We start from the raw sequence: 6,953 nt of genomic DNA on the forward strand, positions 1-6,953 counted from the left end.
CTATACACGCTCACTAACCCACCACCACGACCACTGACCCTCGGTTGACTAAAACAATCATATTGAGGCGGACACAGTTCAGCTAGCTGGCTATAGTCATTCATTTGCAACCAGGATTCAGTTAAAAACATAAAATCTAGATTTGCAGACAAGATAAAATCATTTAAGATAAAAGTCTTACTTGAAAGTGATCTCACAATGAAGAGAGCCATTTTAAATGAGTTTGTTCTGGGTGCTGGAGTTGGTGCAGTTGTCCTAATCCTTAAGAGATTACTATTATTTCTGTGTGGGATGTGCACATTTCGGTTTACTGGTCTATGCGTGATGATGACAGGAATAGAAGTCTTTGGAACAGCGCTGGGAGCAGACGGCTTTACATGCCAGCAGGTGGAGACAGTTGTTTGTGGCAGTGAGGCAGAGATCTGTTCAGTGAGCGGTGGTGCGTCCAGGTGTGCTGCATGAATGATTAGTCATTCACGTAAGTCATGTGTGGACCGCACCACATGCTGTATGTGCGCAGCTAACAGTTCTGTGCCCCGTTTGTTTGGGTGAAGTCCGTCTGTCTTAAAAAGAGACATTCTTTGCCAGAAAATATTAAAATTATTGTTCCGACATGGGCTATCACTCTTGTGATGGAGGACGGGAGCGACGGCATCAGGTCCTGGAGTTTTTTTTAAATGACAGCCGTGGTGGCACCGGGGAAGCAGCGAGTGGTAGCGTTAAAGAAACGGATGTTTCTGGTTATGGAGTCACCAATTATTAGTGTGGTTGGGGAGAAAAGAGGACGAGGAGATGCCGGTTGTGGGGTTCCAGAGCAGGACTCGTCGGATGTCTTCCATAAGGTCAGCAATCTTCTTGTTCGCTTTCTTAAGGAGTGTGCAGTCCTCATGGGGCAGAGTTATCTCGGCTAGCATAGTCACCGGAGCTTTGTTGTGGTCAGTAGCGTTGATCGCGTTTTTACGGTCATCTAGCTTAAAATCCATGTCGGATGACTAAAATCCTTAACCCACGTAAAACTTAAATAAAGTTAAGTTAAATAAAAAGGATATTATATTATATAAACTTACAAGGCTGAAACTTGGACGGAGAGTCTTTTCACAGACTTGTCAAGGGTCCTTTGAGTCATGCTCTTCCCAATCAGGAGGGATCGCAGTGAGGAGGCTGGCACTGGAGGATGACTCCTGGGTGATGGTAGGCTGGACAAAGGCTGTGCAGTGGTAGAGGTCTGGGCACTGGTAGAGGGCAGGGCGCTGGTGGGGGTCCGGGCGCTGGTAGAGGGCTGTGCGCTGGTGGAGGGCTGGGCGCTGGATCGCTGGACCTTGATTGAAATGGCTTCCCAGCCCTCTGGAAACAGCTCCATATACTCCTTAAAATTCTCCATGTTGGCTCGATGGTTCCTGGAGTCTTTCACTTTGCCCGTCTCCCGGATCATCAAGGCAACAAGGTATCCTCCATACCCTAGACAATTCTCCATGACCCACTTGAAGGTCTGGCCCCTTTATAGGCCAAACTGATGGAGACCCAGCACACAACTTCTGTCGGCTGGGTCATTGCCCTGTAGTACAGCAGCACGCCTGGCAGACTCCAGTACCTGCTCAGGAGAAAGAGGACGCAACCATGGTCTCTCCTTGTTCTCCCTTTTAACCCTGACTGCTTCAAGTGAACCAGACAGTATGATGCTGCCATCAGTCTTCTTTCTGAGTTGAGGCTCCATTTCAGTCAGTGAAAAAAAAGACAATGTTCAAGTATACAGTATTTAATCAAAATAAATTAGCCTCTGCTGTTACAGAACATTTATCCATTAAAAACAAACTGCAACATCAATAGGATCTAAGTATTTCTTTGTGAAAGGCTTGATAGGTACTTAATAACAAAGCAGGAACCAATGTGTTAAAGTATATAGATCAAGCTAATCTTAGCACATCATGCTCTATTACAAGTAAAAGTTATGAATTCAACTTACTTACTTAATACTAATTTTACTCATTATGCACAATGGTCACTTTCAGAATAATGTACATTATATTATTGGATCATAGCTGGTAAAGGTAGAGCTAATTCTATATAATTTGAACTGCTCTGTTGGTATAAAAATACATCATAACTTATTTTTTTATTATATTTTGTATTAATAATTTAAATCTGTAGAGTAAATAGTAACTACAGCTGTAAAATATGTTTGACTTAAAAGTACAATATATCCCTCTAAAATGTACTGAAGCAAAAGTATAAAGAAACATTAGCATATAATGAAATATTCAAATAAAGAACAATTAATGTTACCTCTAAATTGTAAAAGTTCAGTACTTTCAGTAAAGGTATTGAGATACTTAACACGACTGTATCAGTCTACTGACTTAGCTATTTATTCATTGTGTAACAGCATGACGAGCAATAGTAAAATTAAATAATAAAGTAAGTTGTATCTTTTACTGTATCATCACTGTAATTTAACTTGCTGGACACCTGTTTGTAACTTAACGTTCATTTAAAGACTAAGCTCGTTAATGTCATTAACAGACAGGTCTATCACATATGTACAACTTAAATTGACATTAATATTAGTAATGTTAAGTTTTAAAATCGCTATCAGAAAAAAAAAAACTGTGTAACGTCACAGTGAAGGACAGGTAACGTTAGGGTTACTGGCTAACGTCAGTTGTTTACTTCACTGAGCCACAGGTTATTAATTTAAAACTACCATATGTACCATATACTACCATATTATCAAGCATTATTAGACTTACTGTCTAAATGTTGAATCAGTGCCAGTAGTTTTCCATTTCCAATCGGAAACCGCGGTCTCTGGGATCTCGGAGGCTTATTTGTCTGTGATAATGTTTTAATAAATTGATGGAGAAATTAGCATACTCGGTCAACAACCACACAACAAAAAAAGACACTGACTGATCCATACAGATCTATTTGGTCTGTTTTAGCTAACTTTAGTTGGATCCAAATAAATAATTAAAACATAGATTTCCGTGTTTACCAATTATTTTATTATTAATAAAAAAAATAATTAAAAAATATATATAAAAAAAAAAAGATTGGGTTACGCAAGATGGGATGACCCGGTTGAAAAGAGAGTAAACCAAATGCATTCCACCTGTGTTTAAACATGTATTTAGGTTGAGCAAAACAGTCCACTTACAACAATGGCAATGAGTTAAAAGAAATAGCTTGTGACTTGTTGTAAACAACATTGAAATAGTGTTATTTTCCATGACAAACAGCGCATCACATCCATACCATTTTCCGTTTTTTTCTGCATCAGAGAGCGTCGGACATTATGGGATTTCAGCTGAGATAGATGTCACCCTATCTACTATCCTAACAATAGGAGACAATTTAATTATCTGAGAAATAAAAAGAGAACTAAAAATTAAAAAATTAGCCGCAAGACACGATACGCAGAGTTTTTCCTGATCTGAGAACTTTACCATACCATGGCTGTTAGGGAGACCGATGGTTTTGATTTTAGACTACAACAACCTTTTAGTCTAATTGTGTCAGGTCCTTCAAACAGCGGTAAAACATATTTTGTGAAAAAGTTGATTGAAAATGCACAGAAGCTAATTTCAAAACAGAAAATGTTGCATATATTTTTTCGTGTTTCACGTGTTCACATCTCCATCTCAGAGAGTGAATATTATTAAATCAAAAATAATTAAATAATCACCAGACCTTTTGGTAGCGTTATGCGAAATAGCTTACAATGTTTTAAAAGGTAAAATTCCTTTAAATAAGACAAAAGGTGGGGATTAGACTGCTCGCCAATAAAAAGAAGACGTTTCTTAAACAGTCTGGCGGTTTTCTTCTCCCCCTCCTGAGTATCGCTGTGCCTTTTATAACGAGTCTTTTTGGTTCAAGACAAACATAGATGACTATGGAGTATGCACAAAAAATGTTTCTGGTACCTAAACAACAGCTTGATATTTTAAGAAGACCTCCGGCACACGAGTCTATTTGAGAAACTGTTGAAAATGACCTGGATCGTACCATAAAATTATATATATATATACACATACATACATACAATACACACACACACACACACACACACACACACACACACACACACACACCCGATTGCTAAAGCCACTCCCAACCATCCGCTTTTAGAGGATAACACTGGACATCCCATATACACAAACCCCCTTTTTCACACCCGTCTTCACCTTTTGGTGATCGATCACCTTTTGGTGATCGTTGTAGAGGATGAGGCTGCACACGCCCTAATACAAACACCCATTTTCACACCCCCATGTCTTTGTTGTTCAAGATTGCTATGACCCCACTCTTTTTTTTTTTATTAATTTATTTTTTTTATTAAATAAAAAAAAAAATCTTTTGATTTATTAGTTTTTGATTAATAAATGTTTTTATTAATCAAAAATGTATTCATGTTCACGTTCACATGCACGCGCTTTGCTTGCCTTTATTTACTACTACTATCCCCTTCGGCAATATCATTGTTTTAACCAAATAGCCGGCCTGTTATAAACTATACATTATACGATTTCATTTGTAAGCAAATACGCTAATATGAACATGTCTTAAAGTAATTTTTATCAGCCCCGTAGTTAGTTAAACTTATATATCAGTTAACGTTAGCTGGATATGAATGGAGAATTGTTCATAGCTAGCAAGTAATTGTAAACGTTACTGACATTCCTTGAAACATACATTATGTCAGTTAAGTGCCAATGTTCATAATTACCCCAATGGGTAAACTAATATTACAAATAAAAGTTCAAGACAATAGAATGGCAATGAACTTACCAAAAATACAGCAGATTGCCGATTGTGATTGGTCGAACCGTGGAAGGCGCAACGCAAAGTGATTGGATTTCATAATTCTTGGTAGTGGGGCGACATGTGATGGGTCAATTCTTGGTAGCATTCTTGGTAGCGATAGGCAATGCGATTGGCTCTCACATGATGGATTAGCTCTACTGACAGGTGACAGGGAGCGCCACCAGCGAGCCTGGTTGTAATGATACAATTTGATGTGTTGTTGATACAAAAAGTGCATTTGCTTAATAAAAAAAGGTTTACAGTTAACATTTTGGACTTTTTAGTTAGTACTTGAGTAGCTGAGCATAAAAATATACCTCGTGTCCAAACTCCAAACAGGGAGGAAGATACAGCAAGTTAAAGAATTAGTGACAGGGGGAGACCTCAGGCTACAGCTACAACAGGGAGTGAATGGGAGACGACTGAGACTTTCCAATCAATTAAGGATCTAATGGACTAAACGTCCATTGTGCAGGATTTTGACATTTTGAGGGAGAAAAGGCATGTGGCTACATTTTGGTGTCTTTTTTGTGCTTATAGAGATAAATATACGCGACTAGCAGCAGTTTACAAAACAATTTCGGGTCTGCAACATCCTCCTGTCTCCACTCTAACTTATCACTTTTTTAGCAAACACCAAATACAACCTTGAAAGATCAAGCACTAAGCTCTTAAAGTTGGAAGAGCGGAGTCCCTGCTCCCATAGGAACCCATTCATTTTAAAATGCATAAAAATATTAATATAAAGTCAACCATTACTGATATCAGCAACACAGGTAATAGCACCCATCTCATGAAGAAGATGTACAATTTGAAGTTGGAACCAAGTTCAGGAAGTAAAGCTAACTGAAACACTCAAGGTGTCACAAAATGAAGCATAACACAGACATCAAAAAGTAACTAGCTGACAAACCCCCTATAGAACATAGAGATTAGAAAACACTAATGAACTCCTAAGTAAACCTGACTAATAAACAAATGACCAAAGTAACATACTACAGAGAAGAGCAAACACCAGGGCAGGGAATGAACACAGAAACAAACACAAAACACACCTAACCAAACCAAACCCGTGACATATATGCTATTCTACTTAGTTCAGTGTTTTACCCTAAACTGCATTTCGTTGTATTTTGTATACAATGACAATAGAGTCTCTATCATGAATCCTGAAATCTGATTTGAAGAAGCAGTAGCGTGAAAGTGATGGCTGTAGAATGGAGTTTAATTTATTAGTGCATTCCTCAAATGGAATGGACGACGCTCTGAAAGGTGAACAAAGAGATGCGCTGAATTTCAGACAGTAAAAGTGAGTGGGTCTTGTCCAGGTTTGAGGGGATTACTTTAAAAATGTAATCCGGTACAATTACAAATTACTTGTTAAAAATGTAATCAGTAACATAATCCAGGTACCACACAAAAAAGTGTAATGTAATGTGACTACTTTTAGTTACTGCCAAATAGGGCAAATGAAGACAACAGAAGTAGCCTATCAATGATGCGTCGTCTCCTCAGTGTATTTTTAGAGAAACATACAAATAACAAAATCTCCTATTCCCAAAATCCACGTTTAAATTTTTTTATATGATAGGCCTATGCTTTGCACTACACTCACCTAAAGGATTATTAGGAACACCATACTAATACTGTGTTTGACCCCCTTTCGCCTTCAGAACTGCCTTAATTCTACGTGGCATTGATTCAACAAGGTGCTGAAAGCATTCTTTAGAAATGTTGGCCCATATTGATAGGATAGCATCTTGCAGTTGATGGAGATTTGTGGGATGCACATCCAGGGCACGAAGCTCCCGTTCCACCACATCCCAAAGATGCTGTATTGGGTTGATCTGGTGACTGTGGGGGCCATTTTAGTACAGTGAACTCATTGTCATGTTCAAGAAACCAATTTGAAATGATTCGAGCTTTGTGACATGGTGCATTATCCTGCTGGAAGTAGCCATCAGAGGATGGGTACATGGTGGCCATAAAGAGATGGACATGGTCAGAAACAATGCTCAGGTAGGCCGTGGCATTTAAACGATGCCCAATTGGCACTAAGGGGCCTAAAGTGTGCCAAGAAAACATCCCCCGCACCATTACACCACCACCACCAGCCTGCACAGTGGTAACAAGGCATGATGGATCCATGTTCT

This window comes from Micropterus dolomieu, linkage group LG02 (genome assembly GCF_021292245.1).
Source record: "Micropterus dolomieu isolate WLL.071019.BEF.003 ecotype Adirondacks linkage group LG02, ASM2129224v1, whole genome shotgun sequence".
In the NCBI taxonomy this organism is placed as follows: Eukaryota; Metazoa; Chordata; class Actinopteri; order Centrarchiformes; family Centrarchidae; genus Micropterus; species Micropterus dolomieu.